This window comes from Mobula birostris, chromosome 14 (assembly GCF_030028105.1).
Source record: "Mobula birostris isolate sMobBir1 chromosome 14, sMobBir1.hap1, whole genome shotgun sequence".
NCBI lineage: Eukaryota > Metazoa > Chordata > Chondrichthyes > Myliobatiformes > Myliobatidae > Mobula > Mobula birostris.
In genome coordinates, this window is record NC_092383.1 from 74639573 (window position 1) to 74666103 (window position 26531).

The following is a 26531-nucleotide window of genomic DNA, read 5'->3' on the forward strand; positions in this document are numbered from 1 at the left end:
ATGCTGCCGTGGGTGGAATTTAATTATCACCTGAAACTCTCATACTGACTTCGTCAGTAATCAAAGAAGATCATTTCCCCACTTAAAGTTCCAATTTATTATTTGAACTATGTTGATAAATGAATGTTATTAATAGTTAAGTTTCCTATTATGTAGAATTTTATTCCAAATTTTTTCGAAGTTCACATATACCATGTGAGCCATGTTACTCTTATCAACTTGATACAATACCTCAGCAAGAATTCAAGTTGGTTAAACAGAATCTTCCTTTACTAAATCCAAGCTGGTTTGGATGAATTAATTAATTAAACAATCCATTTTCCTTTACTTGTCTGTTAATTCTGTCCCAAATCAATGTTTTTTAGGAGATCAAGATGAATGTTAGTTTTATTCTTACTCACTTTATTGAAAAAAGAGTACCATTCATTACTCTCCAGTCCCCTTGTACCAAACCACACCCCCAGCATTATTCAAAATTAATTGAAAGTTTCTTTTCAGTAATTTACTGTGATTTTTCCCCTATGCATCCAGTTAATATATCCCTCAATCATCAAGCTCTTGAACCAGAAGGGTAACTTCACTCAACTTTACTTGCCCCATTAGCAAACTGTTCCCACAACCTATGGAATCATTTTCAAGGACTCTCCATCTCATGTTTTTTTTTCGATATTTACCACTTATTTATTCATTATTATCATCATTTTCTTATTTTTATTTGCACAGTTTGCTGTCTTTTGTACATTGCACATTGGTTGTTCTTCCGTCCTGTTGAGTGTGGTCTTTCATTGATTCTATTGTGTTTCTTGGATTTACCGCAAGAAAGCAAATCTCAGGATCTCAGGGTAGTATATGGTGACATATATGTAATTTGATAATAAATTTACTTTGAACTTACTTACTCAGAGTTCAGCCAACTTTTCTAATACTCTGTGCTCCATCCTCTTTAACATGTGAAGTGTCTCATTTACCTCTTCCATGGATATCACTCCTTGGAAACACTATCCTAATCACTCACCGGTACCATAACTGTACCCCCAACATCAATAAGAAAAATCCAATTTTGGCCCTTAATGGGCTTTTCTCTTTTGGAAAATATAAGGCATCCGTTAGTCTTGCGAGACCATGGATCTGCACCTGGAAAGTCTTCACTCTCCAGGACGCAGGCCTGGGCAAGGTTGTATGGAAGACCGGCAGTTGCCCATGCTGCAAGTCTCCCCTCTCCACGACACTGATCTTGTCCAAGGGAAGAGCACTAGGACCCATACAGCATGGCACCAGTGTCGTCACAGAGCACTGTGTGATTAAGTGCCTTGCTCAAGGACACAACACGTTGCCTCAGCTGGAGCTCAAACTCACAACCTTCAGATCGCTAGTCAAATGCCTTAACAACTTGGCCACGTGACCACACTCTTTTGGATATTGGCTTTATAAAATTATCTGTTTTGGATGCACTATATAAAATAATTACTTGGTCTGATCCAAAGCCATATTTTTCTTGATAATAAGTTCACTGAAAATTCTATCAAAGGCATGGATCTGTGCATTTAGGAGAGGAATATTGGACAGGTAATGGGAACACACTCTGAACTTCTGCTATTCTTGTCAGCTGTCCAAATCAACTGCATGAATCTCCGGTAATTCCCATTAAAGCATCAATACACATATGAAGATATTTAGCCTAAGGTTATCCATGGACATTCTGGAAAATCATAATTTGTTAAGTTCCCAAGCTGTGTTAGGAACACCCTCTCAAATTATTTCACACATGCTTTCTTTCCTTACATACTTTTTTCTTAATTCACACCTGCTCTCAGGTACCTTCCTCACTTCTGTTTTCATTGTGGCAGGGCCAAGAAGTAATTTAGCACAAGAAGAAATTGAAGACAGTGATTAATACCTGGCAAGTACAGACATCTGTATACACCTGCCATTTTCTACATGACTCTACCATTCTATTATATTTTCTGGATCAATGTACCACATTTCTATAAAAGCACTGAGCCAATGGCACTATTTTCGAGAAAATCAGATGCATTCTCTTTTCTATCCTGCCTATTATTAACTTCTCAACAAATATCTGGACATGTTTGTTCTTGGGAGCTTACTAAGCTCAAATTGGCTGTCATTATTTCTACTTTTCAATAGCAGTTAATTTTGTCTTGAAAGACAAAATGTAAATGCAACTTACTTTCTGAAATTTTGTCCACTTGGACCAAAGTTCAAATTCATTAGAGACAGATCTCATTCTACAAGAAGTAGAAAAGATCAACTGTTACTGAAAACTCCACAATCAAATCAAACCATCCTAATGTTCACTGATCTTCATTTTATTGTGGTCTACAGGAGCTACTCAAAATTCCTGGCATAGATCGTGCCTCAAAAGGTCTTAATTTTTCAACCAGTAGTTTAAGAGAAAGAGTTTCTAGCTTTGTTGATGTGTGGCTGAAATAATTTAAGGAAAGTTCTTTTAGTCAATCTTTAAATAAAATATGTTTAGTGAGCGCATAAGCCAGTGAATGCCAGTATTTTGTAGTCTAGAAACATAGAAACATAGAAAACCTACAACACAATACAGGTCCTTCGGCCCACAAAGCTGTGCCAAACATGTCCTTACCTTAGAACTACCTAGGCTTACCCATAGCCCTCTATTTTTCTAAACTCCATCCAGGAGTCTCTGAAAAGACCCTATCATCTTCGCCTCCGCCGCCACCGCCAGCAGCCCATTACACGCATTCACCACTCTGTGTAAAAAACTTACCCCTGACATCTCCTCTGTACCTACTTCCAAGCATCTTAAAAGTATGCCCTGTCTATGGACCAATTGCTGGTAAATACAATGAGAATGGATGAGTATTTAATAGTGACATGGATTACAGTGAGCTGAAGGGTCTGTTTCTATACTGTATGAATCAATGACGCTAGACAATAGGGAGATGATTGGATGAGCTCGTTGGCCACTGTTCGATCAATGAAGAACTCTGCTGCAAAAAAAAATATTATTATTCAGGAGCATTGAATATGGTCTATTGTTTTCCATTAAAAAATAAAAAGATTTTGTTCAGTTTAAATTCAGAGAGATCTGAGTATCACTTATGAGAAAGGAGGAGGAATAATCACGGCTACAAACAAGGAAGGACAAGTTGATCAGAGGGATTCAATGCAAGACTCAGTTCCTCAGAACAGTAAGATTTCAGTCTGTACTTAATTAGCTGACCTCAGCCAGGGCAGTAATTCTATAAAATACAAACTACTTTCATACCTTTCAGCTTCTCAAACACCTTCTCCCTTGTAATGGCAACTTCACTCACTTCTGCCCCCTGACACTCTTGGACCTGCGGCACTCTGCTAATGTTCTCCACAGTGATGCAAAATACTTATTCAGATTGTCCACCATTTCCTTGTCCCCCGTTACTACCTCTCCAGCATCATTTTCCAGTGCACCAATATCTACTCTCACTTCTCTTTTACTCTTTCTATATCCGAAGAAACTTTGGTATCCTTTTTAATATTATTGTCTAGCTTACCTTTATATTCCTTCTTTTCCTTCTTTCTGACTTTTTTTAGTTGAAAGGAAAGAAATACAGAGAAAGAGCAGTTCAAGGAAGCAACTTGGGCCTGACCAGCAAATGGTACAAGGATTAAAACTGGAAATATGCACAGGGGCTAGAACTGGAGGTATACAGAGGCCTTGGATATTTGCAAGGTTGGAAGGGGTTTAAGAAATAGGGATATACAACACCATGGGAGAATTCCAGTCTTTGGGTGGGAGTTTTATAAACAAAGTGCCAATATGTGATCCTGTATATTACAGTGAACATCTGAATTATAGGTGAAGTTCTATTGCAGTGTCAAGGGCAGCAATTCAAAGGGAGAATCTTGTCTGATTTCCCTATTCAATGGCCCAGGAGGCTGCAACAGTTTGTATCTTATACAATTACTGCCCTGGCTGAGGTCAGCTAATTAAGCACAGACTGAAATCCTACTGTTCTGAGGAACTGAGTCTTGCATTGAATCCCTCTGATCAACTTGTCCTTCCTTGTTTGTATCCGTGATTATTCCTCCCCCTTTCTCATTAAGTGATACCCAGATTTTTTTTTGAATTAAAACTGAACAAAATCTTTTTATTTTTTAATGGCCTCCTGGGCCATTGAATAAGGAAATCTGGCAAGATCCTCCCTTTGAATTGCTGCCCTTGTCTCTGTACAGGCAGTAACCACTTTCAGCAGTTCCTTTGCAAACTGCTCTTTAACTTAAAACATTATTTTGTGTCTTTAACCTGAGATGATTTTAAACATAACTCTCCTCATGATTGTGTGCATTGCTTTTAGATGCTTTGGTGAGTGTGCACAAGTTCACTGGAATGCTATCTGGATTAGAGAGTATTGGCTGTAAGGAGAAGTTGGACAAACTTGAGTTGTTTTCTCTGGATCATCAGAAGGTGACGTGAGACCTGACTGATGTTTATAAACTGATGACAAGCATAGATAGGCTATACAGAATCGTTTTCCCATAGTAGAAATTCAAATACTCAGGGATGTAACTTTAATATGAAAGGGGAAATTTTAAAGGAGATTGCAGAGTAACTTTGTTTTTACACAGTGAGTGGTAAGTGTCTTTAATATATTACCAGGAGTTTAAAGGATGCAGGCACAATAGTGCTATTTAAGAACGATTTACAACATGCAGAAAATGGAGGGAGATGTTCATGTTTAGTTTAATTTGGCTTCATGGCCAAGGGTCAACAATCCTTTCCAGTGCTGTACAGCTCTATATTCTATGCACTATGACTCTATACATGATTAATGCACAGAATGTATTTCCACATTTACAAAGATATTTCCTACCTGCAGCTTCCATTGCAACTTGACAACTTGAACTTTCCTTATGTCTTAAGATAGAAATGACACCCATATTACATTACCCCCACCTCTGATTGCACCATCTCAGTCCTTTTTGTCTGCTACAGTTCTGGGAACTGTTCATCTCTGTTGTTGATGAGACATCAACCAGCTAAACTTCAGCACTTCTCACTCCTCCTCAAACCTTAACCCTTCTGAGTGAACTGCCCTTTACTCTCTCTGCAGCAATCCCAATCTTACTATCAAACCTGCAAACAAAGGGGGTGCTGTTGTAGTTTGGTGGACTGACCTCTACCTTGCTGAGGCAAGGTGACAACTCTCAGACACCTCCGCTTACCTCCCTCTTGCAGGGAACGCCCAATCAGAAAATTGTCTCCAACAATAACCTCCACTATTGAGGCTGCCCTCACCTGCAAATCCTCCATTTCACAGACATCCGTGCTCACCCCATCTTCCTGCCACCTTAACAAAGGTAGTGTTCCTCCTGTCCTCTGTCTATCTGTTAATCTCTTTCCATGGCAGAGCTAAAAATAGTTTTCAATTTGAGAAATTGGTACCAAGCATGGAAGTAACCTGGGCTGCTGAACGTTGATGATGGAGTGTAATCAGAGCCTCATGCTGGGCACTCAGTAGGTCAGGCAGAACTGCACAGAAAAATGGGCAGTTGATATTTTGGGTTGAGACTTCTCATCTAGACTGGAGATGCCACCTTATGAACCACCCATCTCTCAGTCACCACTTGCTCATCTATGGAAGAGTATGTGGTTCCCATATTGGCCTCGTTAGTTAACTCAGAAACCACAAAACTGGAGAATAATTAAGCAACCTCTGAGGAAATGTTTAAGAAGAAGGAAGACAAAGAAGACATTCAGGTATGAACTGATACTAACATTAAGCTTGATAGAAAGTGGAGACAAATGATCAGCTTAAATCATTGAAATATCAGGCAATATCTACCAGAGCAAAGAAACTACCACTGGATTGGAGAAATGTAAAATACCCTTCCTTCTCCGTATCCATAATTCTGTCCTGGATGAAGTTCCACAACTTTCACTGAGAACAGATGCACAGAGACAGAAGGTCAACAGAAAACGTATGTTGAGGCAAAAGAATTCTCCATAATCAGAAGCGGCAACAGTCATTCTAACTACCATTTGTTCTTTATCTTTTGACTGCAGTTTACACTCAGTGGCCACTTTATTAGGTACATCTTACACCTGCTCGTGAATCAAGTATCTAACCAGCCAAACATGTGACAGCAACTCAATGTATAAAAGCACGCAGACGTGGTCAAGAGGTTCAGTTGTTGTTCAGACCAAACATCAGAATGGGGAAGAAATGTGATCAAGGTGACTTTGACCATGGAATGATTGTTAGTGCGGGATGGGGTGGTTTGATTACCTCACATACGCCTGATCTCCTAGTGTCTTCATACACAACAGTGTCTAAAGTTTACAGAGAATGGGCAAATATCAAAAAAAAATCCAGTGGGCAGCAGTTCTGTGGGAAAAAGTGCTTTGTTAGTGAGAGAGTTCAGAGCAGAATGCAGCAGTAACTTAAATAGTCACACTTTACCACAGTGGTATGCAAAAGAACATCTCTGAATACACAATTTCTGAATCTCTGAAGTAGAGGGGCTACAGCAACAGGAGACCACAAACAAGTACACAGTGGCCCGCTTTTTTAGGCACAGGAGGTAGCTAATAAAGTGGCCACTGAGTGTATACTATACAAACCAGCTCTTTACTTGAACTGCTTGAGAACAAACAAACTGCATTGTTCTAACTAAGCAATTGCCGTTTGAGACCTTAGAAAGCAGTTGTGTCCTTTAACCACCTGGCTGCTCATGTTTATTGCACTTTTGCATCTTATTTAACCACATTCTCTCCTCTCTATCCCATGATCTACCTCCATACCTAGCCTCCGAGGATTTTTATAGCAACAGCATAGTTTCATAGGATGCAACAGCTTTAAATTTTCCTTCTGGCACCACAACTGTTGTTCGGCCTTCTCATATCTAAACCTAATAAATGGAAAGAGGCTCTGACCAACTATTCCCACTTCACATCATGGAACTCTCAGCACCAGCCCACAGGCAGGATACAGGCCTGTGCATGCATTTTCCACATGGTTGCACAGCGATCCTCTGCATGAGGTGTCTGTATTTAGGCTAATTCAGATCAGCAATAAACAACAAATGGCCTTACTTCTGCTTAGTGTCTGATGACAAACTTTAACATCTGTTAATATTTCTGAAGTAGAATAATATTAGACAAAGTTCATCCATTTAAGCTCCAGTCTTGCTGTCAGAAGAGTAAAAGGCTGAAATGAATGGGTGCAACCCTCACTTATCTGCCAAATCATGAGACAATCACTCAATTATTGAAGAATAATACAATCACATTCCACATGACGCAACACAGATGAGTGTATTCACTCATCATGTCTGAAACAACTATCCATTTTTTCCAATTCCCATGCCCTTTAAACTAAATCCCAAAAACTTCCACTTGCTATTTTCGAGAAGAGTATGTTTGCAGCTTTGCACTAGGAAACCAACCAATAAATTATCCCAAATCATTATAAGTAATGCCTTGCAAGTAATGCCTGCACTTTGTAAGGCATGAAAATGCCCAACACAGGCCTCTCATGGTCTGAGTTGACGTTCCCCATAATAAGTAGTACTCCAGAAAATGATAAATTTAAGGTGAAGATGAGGTCAAATGCAGTGTATTAATGAGAAACATTGTCATAAAGATAGCATAACAAACTGATGGTGTATCATATCAAGAGTGCAGCAGTGAGCAGAGTAGCTTTATCAGGAGTGTATTGTAAGGGGGTGCAGATTATGTTCGGGTGTTGCAATGAGGAGTATGGGTAATATCAGAGTGTTACAGTAGGGGGTGTAGTGTATCAGAGAATATTACAATGAGGGATATGATTTGTTAGTGTTACAGTGAGGGGTGTGGAGTAAACCTGCATTAAACTGAGTAAGTAAGGCATCCGTTAGTCTTGCGAGACCATGGATCTGTGCCTGGAAAGCCTTCACTCTCCAGGGCACAGGCCTGGGCAAGGTTGTTTGGAAGACCAGCAGTTGCCCATGCTGCAAGTCTCCCCTCTCCACGACACCGATGTTCTCCAAGGGAAGGGCATTAGGACCCATACAGCTTGGCACCAGAGTTGTCGCGAGCACTGTGTGATTAAGTGCCTTGCTCAAAGACACAACACGCTGCCTTGGCTGGGGCTCAAACTCACAACCTTCAGATCACTAGTTGAATGCCTTAACCACTTGGCCACGTGCATTAAAATGAAGGCTGTGGTAAAATCAAGGGACCTTGTAGTTTTGGTTCATCCTACAGGAGAGGCATGTTGTTTACAATTCTCATACCTTTCCTTTATCTCATGAAATTCAACCAAAAATGAGACACCATGTCAGGAGAAAGCTTGGTGCAAGGATATACATAAGCTTTATATGATTTTAAAGGAAAAATAAGAGACAAGAGACATAAGAGGTTTGAGCAGAGAATTCTCAAATCTTGGCCTGATTGTAGGGCTGGCAATGTTTTTTTGGTTTTTGGAATTGAGGTGCATAAGGACTTTGAAAAAGCACAGAATAATCCCGGATTTATGATAGACCAACGGATGGTGTGGGTAAGAAATAGGAGGTTTCCAGTGATATCACAAGGGTCAATGGAGCAGGTTTGGAATCAAAATTATTCCAGGTCTTTCTCAGAATTATATCTTCTTTAGAATGGAGACGAGGAAGAGGATTTTCACACAGCTGGATAAAAAAATGGGAAGGCCTGGTGAAAGACAGTGTGGCCAAGCAGATTAAAGTCAGTGTGCAGGTTGAGAAGAAGGAAGAAGCTTCCTTTTCCTTTCTCACTTTTGCATTTTGGATCTTTCACATTCTTGTGACTTTCAGAATAATAGTATCAATACTATCTCAGGATCAGAAACGTAAATGGAGATATTCAAACATTGTGTGTGGAAATGATGAGTACTGATATAGAGGGTGATGTATTCAAGAATCTTGGAATGAAAAGGATGATAGGAAATATAGTGGTCGTTGCAAAATGGAAGGGTCAAGCTTTGATATTGTTGAGTACCAAGTTAATAACTGCAGACGTGCAAGGATAAATATATAAACCAGCTCATGTTATGGTAAGAATGTGCCCTTGCAATGTTTATTTATTCACTTAAAGCTTATAGGAGTTGTTGTCAAGGTTTGTGTTGACAGTCCAGCCTTACACATCCTTAAAATTTTTCCAGACCTGAATGTAGTTTCTCTTTAGGAGAACCTTCAAGTAGTGATCTTCCCTTATTACTGCTACCCTTGTCTTTTGCCAGCACAATTCCATAATTATTACCAGTGCATAGTAAACATTTGATCTGATACCATGAGATTTCAAGGGGTCCAGAGGCAATGACTTAACCCAGGGTGTGTACTGTTGCTGGCATAGGACATGCCCAGGGATGGTGATTGAGGAATCTTTGACCTTCACTATGAAGCATTCGGTTGACAACTCTCCCAATTTTAGCATGTGTCAAATGTGGGTGAAGAGGAAATGATATGATTACTGGGCTGTGTCTGGTTGCGAACTGGTCTTGTCTGCTGAGCTGGCCTATGCTGAATGGCCCATCTGGTTTATTCTTGTTATATATTTTTGTAGAGAATTGAAACATCTGAGTGACTTAGCAAGCCATTTCAAAAGGTATTTAACATTCAACCTAAATTGACAGGATTACATTGGAATGAAGCCAGGAAAGACACCATATATTCTTTCCCAATGTATTTAGTAAACCAGATGAATTTTCCTGACCATCTTGAAACCCCTACATAAATAAAAAAACCTCAACCAACCTCCCTCTGTTGTACCTCCCTGTCTTCTGAAAATAACGGTGTACAATAAGACCCTGGAAAATGTAGACTACATCCCATATGCTTCCAATGTCTCAGTAAAAACCAAAACAGAAAATTGAGACTTCAAGCAAAATACACAGTTCAGATTCTTCTGGGCAACAGTGGCCACTGCCCCTCTGTAGGCTACTGAGACATGGACTACCTACTAAATTCAACTCAGTGCAATGAAATAGTGTCACCAAAGCTGTCTCCGAAAATCCTCCAAATCCACTGGCAGGAGGAATAAACTAACATCACTGTGGTCTCCCCAGCCAACATCCCCAAAACTCAGCCAACTCTGATGGGCAGATCATGTTGTTCAAAGGCCCAACATCTGATTCAAGAAGCATTATTCTGAGTCTTCTCACTGCATCAGGTTATCAGGTGAATAGAGTGAACAATTCAATGATGTTTTCAGAGACTTCTTGAAAAAAAATGTAACATCCACTCCGACTCATAGGATTCACTCACCAATGATTTTATTAAATTGTTGAGTAGGCAGGCCTGATGGGTCAGATGACCTTTGCCTGCTCCTGGTGTATTTTTTCTGTTCTTATTCATATGATTGCTTAGAATGGAGAAGGTTCATTGAAAACCTTGAGTTCATTCATTAGGACACAGAGAAGCCCAGAGTAAAAGATGGAAGGAATGCACCACCTCTCAAGCTACCCACCTGCCATTTCATGCACCCTTGGTCTACCTGTGGCCAAATGTGATGTCTCACATTACCCGAATCGCCCAACCTAGAATGACAGAACAGAAAGCGAAACAAAATAGCCTTCAACCTTACGTGACCTCATTAAGTGAAAAGAAGATTATAATTTTTGCACTATATTTTTGTTCCAGATTTATTTAGTTAACCAAACTTAATTTTAGTTGTTTAATGCAGCAAGCAGTTTCTTTCCCCAAGTAATCTATGTTCTGTGAAAGTCGAGACTGGCAACATGCCTTGTTTATTTTTAAACAATAACATGCAATCAGGAAAATACAAGTTCATGGTCCTGTGGTATATCTCACATGGTAAACTGTATGACACACATTGCAAAAAATTCTCAAGTGTTCAAATCCCACTATATTACCTAGCCATCGTTTTTAGAAATACATATATGTATTGGACTGATAATAATAGGTCTAACTTAGGATGTTGTACATAGTAAGAACAAGGGGCTGCATAATTGTTGTTATGGGTCAGATTGCTTCCCATTCTGATCAAGAGTGCTTACTATATTGCACATTGTTTAGCAAATAGAGTAATGCATTTCTGATATGCTGTATGCATGCACACAGGGAGCATATGCAGACTGCATGTCTGACAACATAAATCATTATGCAACTGGCACCAGCCCTTGTAGGTAGGCTGTAACAATCCAGCTAACTCCAGGTCCACTACAGAGTACAATAGAAACCTAACCCTCATCAAATTATTTAAAAGATTTCTCAGCAATGTCACAATGGGACTACCCAGTGGCCAAACATTTTAATTCCCATTCCAATGTGTTGATCCATGTGCCAAGATGAGGCCACCCTCAGGGCGGAGGAGCAACACCTTATATTCCATCTGGTTACCCAGCAACCAGAAGGTATGAATATCAACTTCTCCTCTCTGCGAACAAAATTCCCTCCCCACCTCCTCTACTTCCAACTCTGATCTTTTACTTCTTCTCACCTGCCTATTACTTCCCCTGAGTCTCCCCCTCCTTCCATTTCTCCTATGGTCCTCTCTCCTCTCCTATCAGGTTATTTCTTCTTCAGCCCTTAAACTTTCCCACCCACGTGGCTTCACCTATCACCCTCCAGCTAGCCTCTTTCACTCCCCCCCCCCAGTCTTTTTATTCAAGCATCTCCACCATTGTTTTTAAGTCCTGAAGAAGAGTCTTGTGCTGAAACGTCGACTGTTTACTCTTTTCCATAGATGCTACCTGACCTGCTGAGTTCCTCCTGCATTTTGTGTGTGTTATTCAACAGCATACAGTTTTGAATGTAAGCTCTGGGTTTTAAAAAGAAGTCCATTGAATCTTCCACATTTGGACCTTCTAGGATCAAGGACCAACTTCATTTGCCATATACGTTTACATGTATTAGGAATTGGCTGTGCTGGTCAGGATTCAACACGCAACGTAAAAGCAACAGCATTCAACAATTGTGAAGAATAAAGATTTAGTAAAGTTCATTGGCATGTGCCAGAATCCCAATGCAAGGTGAGTGTTATGTTTAACCTCATTAACTGCAAAGATGTCCTGTTCACTATTCTCCAGCCAAGGACAAGAAGATGAATACACTTCTTCTTGAAGAGAGTTCTTCCACAATCCCCCAGATTTTTGCAGCATGACTAGGAGATGCAAGTCAGCATGCTAAGAAATTTTTATATATTCAATAAAAATATTCAGTCATTACCTTATCATATATGAGTACTTTTATTGTTGGTTTTCCATGTGACTGCCCTGTGCCACTATCCCTCTCTCAGCTGTGCTATAACCCTTCAACTTTCAGGCTCCTGAACCAGTGTAGAAACTGTACTCACCTCAGCTCTGAACTGATTCTTCAACCAATGGGCTCACATTCTCATTATTATTTATTTACTTTTTTATTGGCACAGTTTGTCTTTTTTTTACACATTTTTCTTTTGCCTATTATGCTGCTAGCATTTAGGACAGCAATAAAGGTCCTCCATCTCTGGCGGTGTTAACAGTTTTCTTCACTGTGTCAGTGGCTTCCTCTTTGTTTACTGTCAGTCGTGCAGGTCCCGGGCAATATACCCACTGCACACAGATGTAGGATCCTTTATTACTGGTTCCATAACAGTTTTGTTTGACCAGTCAAGGTTCTTAGCCCTGAGCTGAACTCCCAAACCTGGAGAACTGGTGGTGTATTCTTCATCTGGCCTCTACTCTTTGACCTGTTTGGCATGGATGACCCTACCAACAGGCAAAGCATAAAGCCCTGACTCCAGCCAGCACAGCTCTCTGGGTCATTGAGGCATGCAAGCCTCCAAACCATGACAAGGTTGTGGTCTTCTTGGAGGGGACTTTTTTTGGCATATTTGTTGTTCGCAATTCTTTGCTTATGTGTGGTTTTTTTCTATTATATTTTTGACTACTGTGAATGTCTGCAAAAAATGAATCTCAGGGCAGTATATGGTGACATATATGTACTTTCATAATAAATTTATGGTGAACTTTGAACTTTGAACAATCCTTCATAATTTTGGATTCCTCCATCAAATTTGTAATAGGATTTAATTTTGAGAAAATGGATAAAATGATGTGAGAAAATTGATTATGTATAAGCCTATCAAAACATTAATAATCTTCACTCTACTGTTACTAAAGGTCTCTGTGGGAATGTTTGCAGTAATCAGTGGATCACTACTGGCTTATTTGTGCTGGGTGGTTGTGTGCTACCTCGCCTACAACAGAGTATAATATAAAGCAAAGAAAACAATTGTGTGCGGAGAACACGTAAGATGCTAGAGGAATTCAACGGGTCAGATAGCACCTGTAGAGGGAAATGAATAGTTGCTGTTTTGGCATTTCATGCAATGTGTCTAAATGGTTGAATACCCTGGAATATTCAAACCTGTGAGACGTACTGAGATTTGGAGCATTGGTGAGCTTGGTTTGGTAGAGCATGTCAAGTCAAGTCAAGATTATATTATTATCTTGCAGACGAGTACAGCGATGCACAGGTACAGCTTCCGGAGGGGAAGGCCCCAAATCCTCGGCTTTGCCTATTGCCTGTTGCCGGGGCTGGGGTTGAAGCGCTCGGCAGAGATGGTGCTTGGTGTTCGGTGCTCAGAGAGCTGGTCAGAGGCTTGGAGTTTTTGGACGGACTCGGAGTCGGACTGTGGTCGGTTGCTTCCAGGATGCTGCATCGGCAAGTTTGCGGCACTGGAGGTTCACCGTCTGTGTGAGATGATGGGACATTTGAGAGACTTTAAGACTTTTTACCATGCACATGGTCTGTTCTTTATCAAGTTACGGTATTGCTTTGCACTGTTGTAACTATATGTTATAATTATGAGGTTTTTGTCAGTTTTACATTCGGTTTCTCTTGTGTTTCTGTGATATCATTCTGGAGAAACATATCATTTCTTAATGCATGCATTACTAAATGACAATAAAAGAGGACTGCATGTGCTCATAATCTAATCTAATCTAACAATGAAAATGTTATAGAAATTTTAGGGTGAGCTATACCTGATGGGAGCTAAATAGGAGTACATCTCATTGAGCAGAATTTGAGGTTTGGTAGTGTGGTTTTGAGAGATGAACCTACTGCCTTTGACCATGGGGATTTTTTTGTAACTCTACACCTATCTCACTGAGCTGGAGGAGAATGGTTACTGCAGTGAAGATTAAGATGGATGGACTACTTCTGTCCAGTTGCTTAGCTGATCAGTCATGATGTTGATGAATCATTTCAGTATCATCAGAAAAACTTGCAAAGAGCTTTGGGGAAATTGGAAAGGAACAGCACGTTCAAAGATGTTGAAAGGGAAAGGGAGATTGGGAAATGGGTTTTGGAAAGAGTGACAGTTTGCAAAAGAAATCCAGGTGTGGGGTTCCTTTTTGTGGTGATTGTGGAAAATGTTGGATTAGGAGGACACTTCCAGAAGAGGGTGAACAATTGAAACTAACAGTTTACAGTGGGTTTGAACTGGAAGCTGGCTGGACAGCAATTGTGTGGTTGTCAATGGAGAAAGTGATGGATGTCATGATTGAGAAAATGCTCAGAGAAGACAGGAGAAGAGAAGGAGAGGAAACAAGAGAAAATTGGAGCTTGTAAATTGGGGAAAGAAAAGGAAGGTCATCTGAGTTGTAATACCAACATAGACTAGTTGGGTGAAACGCCCTGATAAATACTCTGTTGTAAATACTACGCAAGTATTATTCCCTTTTCTGAGTCCTTTCAGAATTGTAGGAGGATAAAAGTAGCCCCTTATAAAAGTAGCACACATTGAGTGGGCATGAAGAATGGGTGACTAATTCAAGAGCGGGGGTACTTGCACCGATGAAAGCTGTATCCAAATGGGAGTAAAAGCATTCAAAAGTGCAGGATATATATATAAAATATAAAAATGGTGTCCGTGCTCTATCATATGTTCTGCAAGATCTTTTTTTAAAAAGGTCCCTTTAAAGATATTTAATATTATTTTTAGAGCTTTTCATTCCACTTTCACACAATAAGAACTAGTTAGTGGGTTGGTTGCAATGTCACCTTACTAGCGAGATCGTTAGATATGCGCGTCCCAGTCAAAAGCACCGTGCGAGCGGAGCGACGGCAAGCACAGCGCAGGGTGAAGGGGGAAAATGAGCAGCACCTGCTTTAGGTAGATTACGGTGCTGGCGAATCCTCTCCTCACCCTCACGTTGCCCGTGTGTAAAACTCAGACCCTGAGATTAAAGACTGCTTCTTTTGGTGAGTGTGTGTGAGAGTCTGTGTGTGTGTGTGTGTGTGTGTGTGTGTGTGTGTGTGTGTGTGCTTGTGTGGGTTTGTGTGTGTGTGTGTGTGTGTGTGTGTGTGTGTGTGTGTGTGTGTGTGTGTGCGCGCGCGCGCGCGCGTGTGTGCGTGTGTGTGTGTGTGTGTGTGTGTGTGTGTGTCTGTGTGTCTGTGTGTCTGTGTCTGTCTGTGTGGATGCAATGGGAAGCAGCTCATAATCGTGGAGCTTTTCGCTTGAGTAATTAAAGGAGCGTGGTGAAGAGGAGGGACTGTGGAGCAAGAGACCGTCTCCCAAGCAAAGAGAGAGAGAGAGAGAGAGAGAGAGAGAGAGAGAGAGAGAGAGAGAGAGAGAGAGAGCAGATCTCTTTAAAAAAAAACAATGCAATCCAATCGTCCCAGGAGCATGCTGCAAATAGTGGAAAGAAAATATATAATATAGGAAGAAAATTGCATCACACATAACCCAGCACAAACAGAAAGAGAGACACCGCCACACACTCTACTGGAGGCTACTTTTAAAAGAGGGAATCTTTGGATTCCTCAACATTTTCCCATTGATTTCTGAAGTCCTCATGATTCTGTGGCATTGAAAAGGAGAGACAGAGAGAACTCAGCCCGCAGGTTTCACGCAGGTTAGTGACTCGCAGTTCCAACCTACAGCCATTTGTGACTCGTTTCATTTCTGGGCAGGGTGGGGGGTTGATATTGAAGTTGTCGCAGTTTAAAAGTTTTGAAGATTTCATTTTGTTTATAGAGAAGGAATATTCCTTACTTTTTTAATATATGAAAAAACGTATTATTATTTGCTGAGATAATGTCTGGCATTGTTTTTTCATTCTTGCGAAAAGTTTTCGGATGATGTCGGAGCTCGGTTCGGAGACTGGAGAACTTCCATTTAGCAGATCAATTTGAACTTTCAAAGGCTTTGGGTTTAACATGTGAAAGGGGTGTGGGGGAGGCGGCTGTATTTGAAAGTCTGATTGTGTATAAGAGATATTTGCAAGGAAGGGATTAAACATGATTCAGGTCCAGTTTTGACTCTACGAATTTGGTAGTTCCTTTTTGGTGGACTGTTTAGAACGTGGTTTAAGATTGGAGGCTTGCTACATATGCGGGTCTTCCTTTCCATTAAACTTGTGAACATTTCCTTGCCTATAATCCGGTGATTTGATGTGGCTGGGATGGGAGCTGCCGGGTACGGATCTGACCTGATTAACTATGTTGGGGCTCGCTCTGTGAGACAATGCTTCCGTCAGGGAGAAAACGGCGCCGGAATCGAGGCAGTTTAAATTCGTAAAGATTAGCATGAAAATTCAGTCACGGTCAAAGCAGGGTGGGTGGGTAGGAACCGGGATTCACCAACGCGGCCGAGGATCTGTTGGGTGTTTGTTGGGGTTTCGATCTGAAAAGAATTGTCCTCGATAGTCGAACTGAAAGTGAGGTGATATGAACCAGGTCTTAAAGTGTAGTAAAAGATCGAAATAGTTGGGTTGCGGCGGAGTGTGTCCAGTGCCGAGCGGCGGCAGGTCGTCTGGAGTTTCTTTTCTCGAGTTTGTATCTTTTTGTTAAACCCCTCTCCCCAGCTTTATGGACTGGGAGAGGCGATTGAATCGTATCAGCTGCTGTGTACTCTGTGGCCGCGTTAAGATCCGCAACTTCCCAGCAAAGGAGGACCTCTCCCGATGTTTTCCTTCCGTCCACCCTGCCTCCTAACTCATACTTGCCCATGTTTTGCCCTCCACACGCCAGAGGTCTTTAATTGAGCCCGGTGTTGGGGGTGGGGGCGAGGGTAAGGGAGATCCTGACTGGTTCGAACTTCGCTCAATGTATTCTAACAACCCGTCACTTTCTAGCGTAAAATCTATAGATCAGGGATTTCCTGAAGTGTCTTTTTTTTTGAAGATAGGTTTATATTCGTTCCTTCGCCACATATTTTGTTCTCCCTTCGTTGCCCCTGGTGAAACTTGCAGTTTCGCATTTCCCTGATCGCCGCTGTCAGTTACGGGTCAGTTTCAGTAGCCTTCTGCAGTACTCGCTTTCTGTCTGATTGCCGAGACCTCCAACTGCATGACTGCAAGAGCCCCTTAAATCGTCCTTAAACGATTGGTGGTGATAACTGCAGAACGTTAAATGCCGGTTTATTTCTCTTTAAGATATCCTAATAGATTACCGTATTGGATTATTAAGGAGCAACACGCGAAACTACCGAATGTTTAGTACAAAGCCCGCCGTGAAGCCGCCACAACTTTGTGCTGTTAGTTTCCGAACTTTCAAGGCCGAATTGTTTCAGCTTTTTTACTTATTTTATTTAAATCGCTTGGTCTCGATTTAATCGATAGCGCTCGAGTCGAGTTTAACCTCTCAGACACCTCGTAATTAATCCATGAAATCAGACTATTGCGCGGGTGATTTTTTTTTAACATGGGAACTCGATGTTAAAAGAATCGTGCGCGTGAAATAATTATTTGCCGTGTCTTAGTGCCGAGCTCAAACGGTGATGGCTCGATTGTAGTAAGCGCAAAATGCAATTATTTTTCTGGTGCGTGGTTTGGTTATAGAACTCAATGCATTTGGTAAACGTGTGAGGGGGAAAATGGCAAGACCTTGAGAAGAGAAAGAGATTACGAGCTCTCACCAATTTCCAGACTCGCTCACATTATCACAGGACATTTACACCTGGTAATGATTGTTGCAGCTCCGCAAGACTCGGGGATTTCCCCCCATGTGCGCGGAGTTTAAACTCAGTCACACGTTGTGATATCTGTCGAACAGATGTATATTCGTTCCGAACCTCTTTTTTTGCACTCTCTATCCCCTGAATCTCCAGAAACAGTCGCCTTTCGCAAACCTTACACCCTGGGCATTCTATATGCTTTCAAGTAGTATACACCTTCTATCAAGTACTGATACTGGACCAAATTATCCAAAATAAGCATTGCATTTGTAAATTCCAAGCAAGTATTCTCCCCCAGTCATTCCTAAGGACAGTTTTGTGGTAAACTTTAGAAAGAAAACGTTTGGCTCTGAGGTGAGAATCAGTCGCTACCCAGGCAATCGGAAATTCATCGGTCAAACTGCTCATTTACCCTTATGAATCATAATGTTCTAAACAGAAATAATCCACAAACATACGTTATTTGAAATCTGCCCGAGGGCGCTGGGAGATATGAAAAGGGTTAAACTCCAAATGTCCCCGGACCCCTTGTGAATTCACCCGTGGTTGGCGTGAGGGATTTACAATGGTGGAAATCGCCGCTGACTTCAAACTGTTTACGTGTCCAAGCATTATCTTTCAGAATATTTCCATTATATACATCAACTCAAATGCTTCCGACATATTTTAAAGTTTCTTATTTTCAGAATGACCAGAGGCTGTATATTTTTAAGTCTAGAAATGGCTATGTGATTAATTGAGGACATGCAATTATTATTCAGATGTGCCTAGCACAGTATGCAGCACGGGCTGGCTATCATTAATAAAGAGATTAACACGAAGCGCTATCAATCCCGGAATTCTCAACAGTTGAACATACAGTTGTGCATGTTTGCTTGAATACTCCTTTGAGTGGAGTGTTTAAATAATGCCTCCCTCTAATGTTGATTTCTTTATTACATCTCACATCCCAAGTGTAGGGTTCCCCTTTCGAAATGATTCCCATGACATCTCTGGGTTGAGTTCTATCCTAACATTGGCGGAAGGGCCCTCACTTGTTCACTGCACCACAGCAGATGTGGAGACGCTGCAAAGATTTCTTTCGCTCTAATGCCAAGACACAACCAAGGGACGTTAACCAAAATAAAACACTTGTTCTCAATTATACCAACTTGAAGTACAGCGTTCGCTTGGCTGAAAGTTAAGTAGATAATCTTGGAAGCATACAGTCATATATGACAGAACAGATCCCATGCAACTGAACTAATATATCTCGCCTCGCATTGGAGTAGAAACAAACTGTAACAAAAAAGTAGTTGTGATTTATACGGACTATCGTGTTATAAATTGAAAATTTTTGCTCCTGTATTTTTCAGTGTATTTACTAACAAGCTGAAGTGTGTTTCGAAGTCCTGATCCAAAATGTCCCTCAATTTCTGCAGAAATTTGATACTTGAGATTAGGAGGCAAACTCGACAAAATATAATGCAACTCCGCCTGGTCTTATTATTTCTGTGTGGTGGCTTGCAATTGGTGGCGTAGCGACCGCTCGAGATTTTGATTTCACAAAACCAGGCACAACAAGGTGAGCTGAGGTGTTTGAAATCACGGCCGCCGTTAGAACTCGCCACAGAGCCTAAGTCTGTTGGATGGCTGATTTCTTAAATAAGTACTCGGCAGGTTATGGGAAATGCATTTTTCGTCAACAGTGGCTTTTTACCCCGCCACTGTCAACATTGCAAGTAAAAGCAGAACGAAGTCATTAAATACGTTAGTGATAACGGAAACTTCGGAACGTTAATTAGTCAATAGATTCAGCAGTCTTTGCCTTTCTTGAAAATCTTTTTTTCTTGTTAACAGAAAATCCTAATATTTCCCTGCTGAGGACGGGATAAGTGATGAACCTAGGGAGTGGAAACGTGGGGAGGCGAAAGTTGAAGGACGCAAGAAAATGTGGTGGCAAGGAAGAGGGTGGGGTGCAAAAATAGCGACCCACGCTCCAGTGAGGGAGTAAAAGAGATCAGAGAGAGAGACAGAGGGCAAGAGAGGGGGAGGGAGAGAGAGATGAATGAGAGAAACAAGGGAAGCAGGAATGAAGAAAAGCAGAAAGTGGAAGGGAAATGAAGAAAGATAGAATCTGGCCTACCTAAGAGGTACCTGAATACACCTGTGCTTAGATGGTAGACAGCATTGCTGAGTAAAGTATGGACTCATTTTCCTTTGAGATGCAATCGCGCTATAAAAAAAACACTGCCTTTTTACTAGAAGGGAATCGCATTCCCATCAGAGGACGAAAAGTCCTTACCTTCTTAAAAATCTTTTAACTTATTTTCCATCTGGTTTTCAGTCAAAACTTTTAAATTTTTATTGTTGTTCATTGTACTTTTTACATTTTGTATAGATGTATCTTGCAGTAATTTCCATGTGAGATTTCTTCAGCTTGTTTTTTTACCCCGCTTCTCTCCTCCGCATCCTGCAAGAAATTGCAGATAGTCATCAACGCAGAACGTCGATCTGTAAGCATCTGAACATGACTTGTTCAGACCGGACTCCAGGTTCTGCGTTGGTGACTGGGTTAAGAGCTGATGCCCCGCCAACTTGACATTGCAGTAGAAATATTCAAGTCAGGTCTTCGAGCTAGAAAGAGCAGCATCTAAACTTTTCAATTATCTATCATTGACCTTCAGTGAGAACATTCAACAACCAGAGAATAATCTTCCTTGTTAGAATATTCAAAAGTATTTATTATATTTTTAAATGGTGTTCATTCCGCATTCGACGTAGCTAGAGATTTGCCTCTATAATTTTCTGTGCAAGATTGTCTCCGCATTCACTTTATATTAATGGTGAGAGCTATATTTTAAGGGTTTTTTGTAACGTAGGAAAATTGGTTGCAGTTTTCATTTTTAATATTTAACAAAATTATAAAAGAGATAAAAAAACAAGGTGAATATTGCTCTTGAAATGATAAAATAATTGAAGGTTGACAGTGGACATGATTAATCTTCTCATTTTATGTTTCTTTTCAATAATTTAAGTGATTGAATATATTAGAAAGATCAAAGCTGGTCAAAATATATTGTCTTTTTTCATTTTATGCAACTACTGATGAAACAATTGAAAAATCAATTTGAAATCTTACTGCTAATATCTTGCATAGCTATAGGGACAGAGGAAATATTTGTACAGCCATGAATGTTTCAAGTCACACGACCAGTTAATAATGTGAGACAGGCGTTATTTTGGGAAAGAACCGAATAGTTATCAGTAAAAAAAAGGTCGACAAAAGCAGCCAAGATATGCATTTTTAAGAAACAATATGTGCAAGTATTTAGTTGGTAATTATAAAATTTGCACATGATGTTCACACAGTGACTGCAAGCCAGCTGAGATATACTTTCCCAATTTCCCCAGGTCTTTCCTACCGTTGGTTCTGTTTCCTCCTCCAACCCAAAATTGCCCCTGACTTTCCCTTCAGCACACAACCTGCAGAATGTGGTTGTGTCTTTGGACGAGATGCTTCCACACAAAAAAAAATAACATCACAATGTATTAGTGACACATCTTTGTTAGCTTTTCTTTTAAGGAAATGAAATAATTTATTTCTGGATTTGTTTTTTTTTATTACGTAACCTGATTCATAACGTACTTCAGATGTGTTGTACTTTACTATCGCGGAGTTTAAAGGTCATCAAGGGAAGTCAGAGGTTCTAAGGGAACATGGGACATAAGTATGAAGTTTGATTCGCCTCCTCCTAATGAACCATACTTCCCCTCCATGATCTGCTGCTTCCCCACCCCCTCCTCCCTTCAGCTGAAATCCACTTCCTCTCTTTAGCTGAAATCAGAAGGCATTTTCTTTTTGTTCGTCTTCACTTTATGTGTAAGTAGATCACCTGCCTTATAAACAAGACACCTAATTTTCATCCCATTGGGACTGACAGGATGAAAATTAAGCGGCTTTTACAACAGACACGCGATCCATCAGATCAGTGTCTGCACAGTGAAGGAGCCATTTTACTCATTGCTGGTTACTCCTGTCCAAGTGGCGACTCTTCACTGCACTTGGACAGTGAGAGCTGGCGTGATATTGAGCCATAGAGAGCAATAAAACAGACAATATATTTTAATTTATTACAATCATGCACCAAGAGTTCTTCGTCTATCTGCCTTCCTTCTTACTGACAGGCCTGTGAATATTTGTAGGGTTTATATGACATGTCCTGTCTTTAGGTCAAAATATCCCCAAAATATTTTAGTTCTTTTCATAGCTTCCAGGACTGGCAAAGGTTCAGCTATAGCGAGGCAAGGGGCAGATATCCTTTCCTTTGAGATTCGGGGTGTTGAAGGATTCACTGTGTTGCTTTATGATGTCAACACTGGCCAGGAGTCCATAAACTTGATCCAAGGTTCTTCCTGACTATCGGATCGTGGGGGGGGGGGGGGGGGGGGGTTGTAGTTATGGCATTGTTGCATAAACTGCTGCCCTCAACAGAACTAAAACTCCTGAAGGTCCACTTGGCAAGAGGGAGACTGTCATCTTGGAATGTTGTCAATCATCTTGCCTGAGCAGTGGACGAGAAACAAGTCCCCTGATTGCACTTTAATACTGTGTCGGAAAGAAAGAGAGTGAGTGAGAGAGAAAAATATGTCGAGAAAGTGGAAGCAAATATATAAAACTATTTGAGTTGGGTGGGTAGGATTTTTCAGTCTCACAAATATATACTAAATAGTATATATTCTGTTACAGGACAGGTTAGCTCACACACACACCCACACACACACACACACACACACACGTGCAAACTAAGCCTTAACCCTTTGAAGTCTATCATAAATATAAAATCCTCAGCTACACTATTATTGGGTGAATGTGAACCGGTTCTCAATGTGCACTAACGTTATGTTGGTTGGTATAAACAATAGATATCCAGACTCCTCAATCAGTTCCAGACAAACTCCAAAACCGTGTGTATAGATCAGAGATTATTTAATAAAAACAGAAATGATGCGATTGTTCAATCATAACAACGTAAATCCTTGCCTTTCTCTCCACACAGAACCTTTTGGATTTTGCCTACTACACCCAGTTTTGCTATCCCTCTTCCCCACGGGTGTTCTGAGCAGCAACTGTTCTTTCCAAATCTAACGCTTCATAACTATTTCCTGGTAATGTCATTATTTTGACTGGCCAAAGTGCAAGAACAGTTGGTACTCGATTGCACTAGGTGAGAACTAGCTACTCGGACATTTCAGAGCTGTGTTTAAGTAACTTGAACGCCAGTTGGGAACTGGCGGTATATTTCTCTCCCTGATAGCGTGAACCAGAACGTGAGCGGGCTACCTCTTCTTGTACTTCGCGCAGCTGGTTATATATCTGACACTTTCCCTATATCTCTGTACAACCCGGATCGCCGAGTCAATTTCTCTTACATAGTAGAAACACGGAGGCCATGAAGGTGGATAAAGGGCATCTGAATTCATCTTAGAAACTGACACTGACTTCGTCACAACCCCGTTTTTCTCTTTCGAACCCATTTGACAGAGTTCCACGACACGGTGAGCCCCTCCCGTTGATTCTGCGTTATACTCGCTCACTCCAGTTGAGCTTGAAGTCGCTGGCCCCGGGGTCTTCTCATCCACACAGAGAGCGGGCAAAACCCCCGCTGGAGTTTTAATTCATAGTTGTCAATCAGAAGGAACTTCGGGGAAATAAAGCTGGGAATCATTCCCCGTGGGTTTCGGAGGGAAGATGGGTTGCTGAGGTGGAAGGGGGAGATGGATGAGCCAGGACGCCCTATTAATTCATGCTAACGAGGCACATTCGCGTCAGGGCAAGCTCGTGATCGGGATGAGGATCAGCTGGATGGCCTCGAGTCAGGGTTCATTGCCAACCAACCCACCGTCTTGCTAACTAAAACAAAACAAAAGCTGGGGAAAAGAATCAGTAAGTTCTGACCAGTTGAACATTTAATTCTTTTTCTGTTTTCCATAGATATTCCCGGGAACATGGGAAATTCTTCCTGCATTTTTCTGTTTTATTTCAGAGTTTCAGCATCTGTAGTTGTGTATATGTGTGTGTGCTTTAGTTGCAGTGGCTGTTTGGGGGGAGAGAGAGCAGAAAACAGGCGGGGCTTGAGCCGCAACTCAAGTCAGGAGAGGAAAAGGGAAGCTGGCAGCACCAAACCGTTGACGAGGTTTGACAAATGAGATAGTGGAGAGTCGAGGGTGGGGGCGGTCAGGATTTGGCTGCTTGACCGTTAAGCAGGGCGAATTCCTCCTGAACGGCGTTTTGCTGCAGTTAAAAAAGGGGAAATAGTCAAAATAATGACAACTGGACTGCAGCCGAATCCTTTAACGGGTTATAGGAGTGACATCAAATAATATTCAGGGAACAATTATGACAGACTCTTTCCCTAAAACCTTTTCCTGAATTGCAAGTACTTGAAGGAAGAGGGGAACTGACATTTAAAAGTATGCACGTTGATTCGATTTTAAAACAAGCCATCCAAAGGAACTGGAAACAGAATCTCTTGCCGTCGCAGTACTTGTCAGCTTCTGCAAAGTATTGGAGTGCAAGGGGTTGTTAACCTGTCTGCTCTTCTCTCAGACACCGGCCGATCTGCTCCGAGTTCCCCCGGCACACTCGCGGCTCCAGCCTTTTCCGAGTTTGGCCTTTCTGTGACTCCCTCTGTTTGTCCCAGACGCTCTCTCACTCTCCAAAACTCCTGCAAACGCGTCGTCTTGAATCATTGTTGGGGTGAGGGAAAGGGGAGAGATGAGTCGGATGGCGGGGGAAACTTGTACTATTCGACCGCACAAGGGGGTTGGGGGGGGGTATTGGGATCTCCTTTATACTGATCGCCTGCACCGTTCTGAGCCTAATAGAAACTCAGGCTCTAAACTATCTATTGAAATCGGAGGTAATTTGCAGTCTTGCACTTGCAACTAGTATACTAACACTGTAATTACTTGCTCAGAAACACGGGTTGTGTTTTTTTTAAATTCCTTTATTGCTGGGCTGATACGGCTTGTTCTCATTTGGCATGTCTTTTGAATAGTTTTTTTATATAAAAAAACGCTAATTGCATTCAGACGGAGCGCGGCTCCCAGTCGAGGGCTGACAGGTCCTTTGAACAATGCTTGTATGCAATGCAAGAAACTCTTTATTGTGTTGATTTGACGAAGGGATTATAGTCCCCTGACATTATTAAAGGGAGGGGGACACGAAACACTGTAATTACATTTGCTTAAAGTATCACCATCCTAACTGGATATTTTATAAAGTGCCTTAAAAAAATTAAACCGTTCAAATCACAGATTGTCAGGAAATGTTAGATCGCTTTCACCTTGCGTTTTATTTTCTAAGACTGTTTGCAAGATCAAGTTAGCAAGGGAAACTTTGACAAATAATATGTTTCATTCAAAAAGAATTGTAACGACTTATTTTTGGTGTCATTTTATTTAAAACGTCGCGTTTTGGTTGCATTCTATTACTGAATTAGCATCTTATTAATGAATTAGCATCTTATTACCTTGTTACCCTGCCTTTCTGCTGTTCCGTCCCAAAACCAGGTTAGCGAAAAACAGCGACCTGGGATGATTTGTATTTTGCAAATGACGGGCTTGAGATTTGTCACGAGATAGATTTTTGACCCGATCCGTCGCCCCCTTCCCACCGCCGCCTCACCTTTTCTGTTCGTCTGAAATCGTATTAACAACAACTTGGTTTTAACATCGCAAAAACAAAATGTTCCAAAGGTTTCACAAAGTCTTGGGGAAGGTGTCCAAAAGTTTGGTCGGAGCTGAGTTTTACAGGAGAAAAGACAGATACAGAAGCAGAGTGGCTTAGGGAAGGAATCCTGAGGTTTGGGGCCCTTGCAGCTGAAGGCAGTATTGTCAGTGGCGGAGTGATTGAATTCGGAGGTGCTCGAGAGGAAGGAACTGCTGGGGCACAGATATTTTAGGATTATTTGACTAGAGGTTATTGCAGAGATAGTGAGGGCTGAAACTAGAAAGGGATTTCGAAACAAGGAATGACGATTTTAAAAAATCCAGGCATTGCTTAGTTGGGAGCTGGTGTAGAACAGCACGCGCGGGGGTAAGCAGTACTTTGTTGTGGTTGGCGCAAGGGCTTTAATGAACGGAATACTGTGGAGAAAGGTCTGTGCTGAATCTTTGATCGGGAAGCGAGAGCAATGCCTACTCTTCGGGATAGCTTTAGCCTAGTGGTTAGCATCCCACAAACCTTTAAGTCAGAAACTACTCTTACGAGATTTGACCGCAAAATTGACACAGTGCTGTTCTATGGGGATGCGGCATTGTCGGAAGTGCCATCTGAGATAGGAAGCTAAGGCGACTTTGTTCTTTCAAATGAATGAAAAAATATCTCGAGGCAATGTTTCAGAAATAAAACCGAACATATGGATCTCTCCCTGATGACCTATCCGGTGTACATCAATAAACTTCACACACATGATATGCTAGTTTCTGGATTCGGGGTTCAGTGTTCTTACTATGCGCATCCTGCCTGATAAGAGTGAGTTCATTTTAGAAATAACTTGCCGGGTAGAATGCCCTGAGGTTGTAAAGGGTGCCACGTGAATATGAAATGTTATTTCTAAGCAAGCGGGAGGGGGTTGACGGTAGCCGGTGTCTCTGCCGCTACCCAGCATTC

General features: G+C 41.3%; 1 protein-coding gene and 1 long non-coding RNA gene across 3 annotated transcripts in view; one reads left to right on the top strand and one right to left on the bottom strand.

The window, feature by feature from the left end:
- Positions 1-10463: 10463 nt before the first annotated feature.
- LOC140209979 (uncharacterized) lies at positions 10464-15419 on the bottom strand. Its single transcript, XR_011889118.1, has 3 exons — positions 15083-15419; positions 13352-13664; positions 10464-10505 (listed from the first exon to the last, which is right to left on the bottom strand). It is a non-coding gene; the product is annotated as an uncharacterized lncRNA (long non-coding RNA).
- Positions 15122-26531, top strand: part of foxp4 (forkhead box P4) — a 465538-nt gene continuing 454128 nt past the window's right edge. The window contains exon 1 of one of the 2 annotated variants that reach the window (XM_072278682.1): positions 15122-15833. The gene's annotated coding sequence lies outside the window, so the exon portion shown is untranslated. The remainder of the gene's footprint in view (positions 15834-26531) is intronic. The other variant, XM_072278678.1, reaches the window with a different exon arrangement.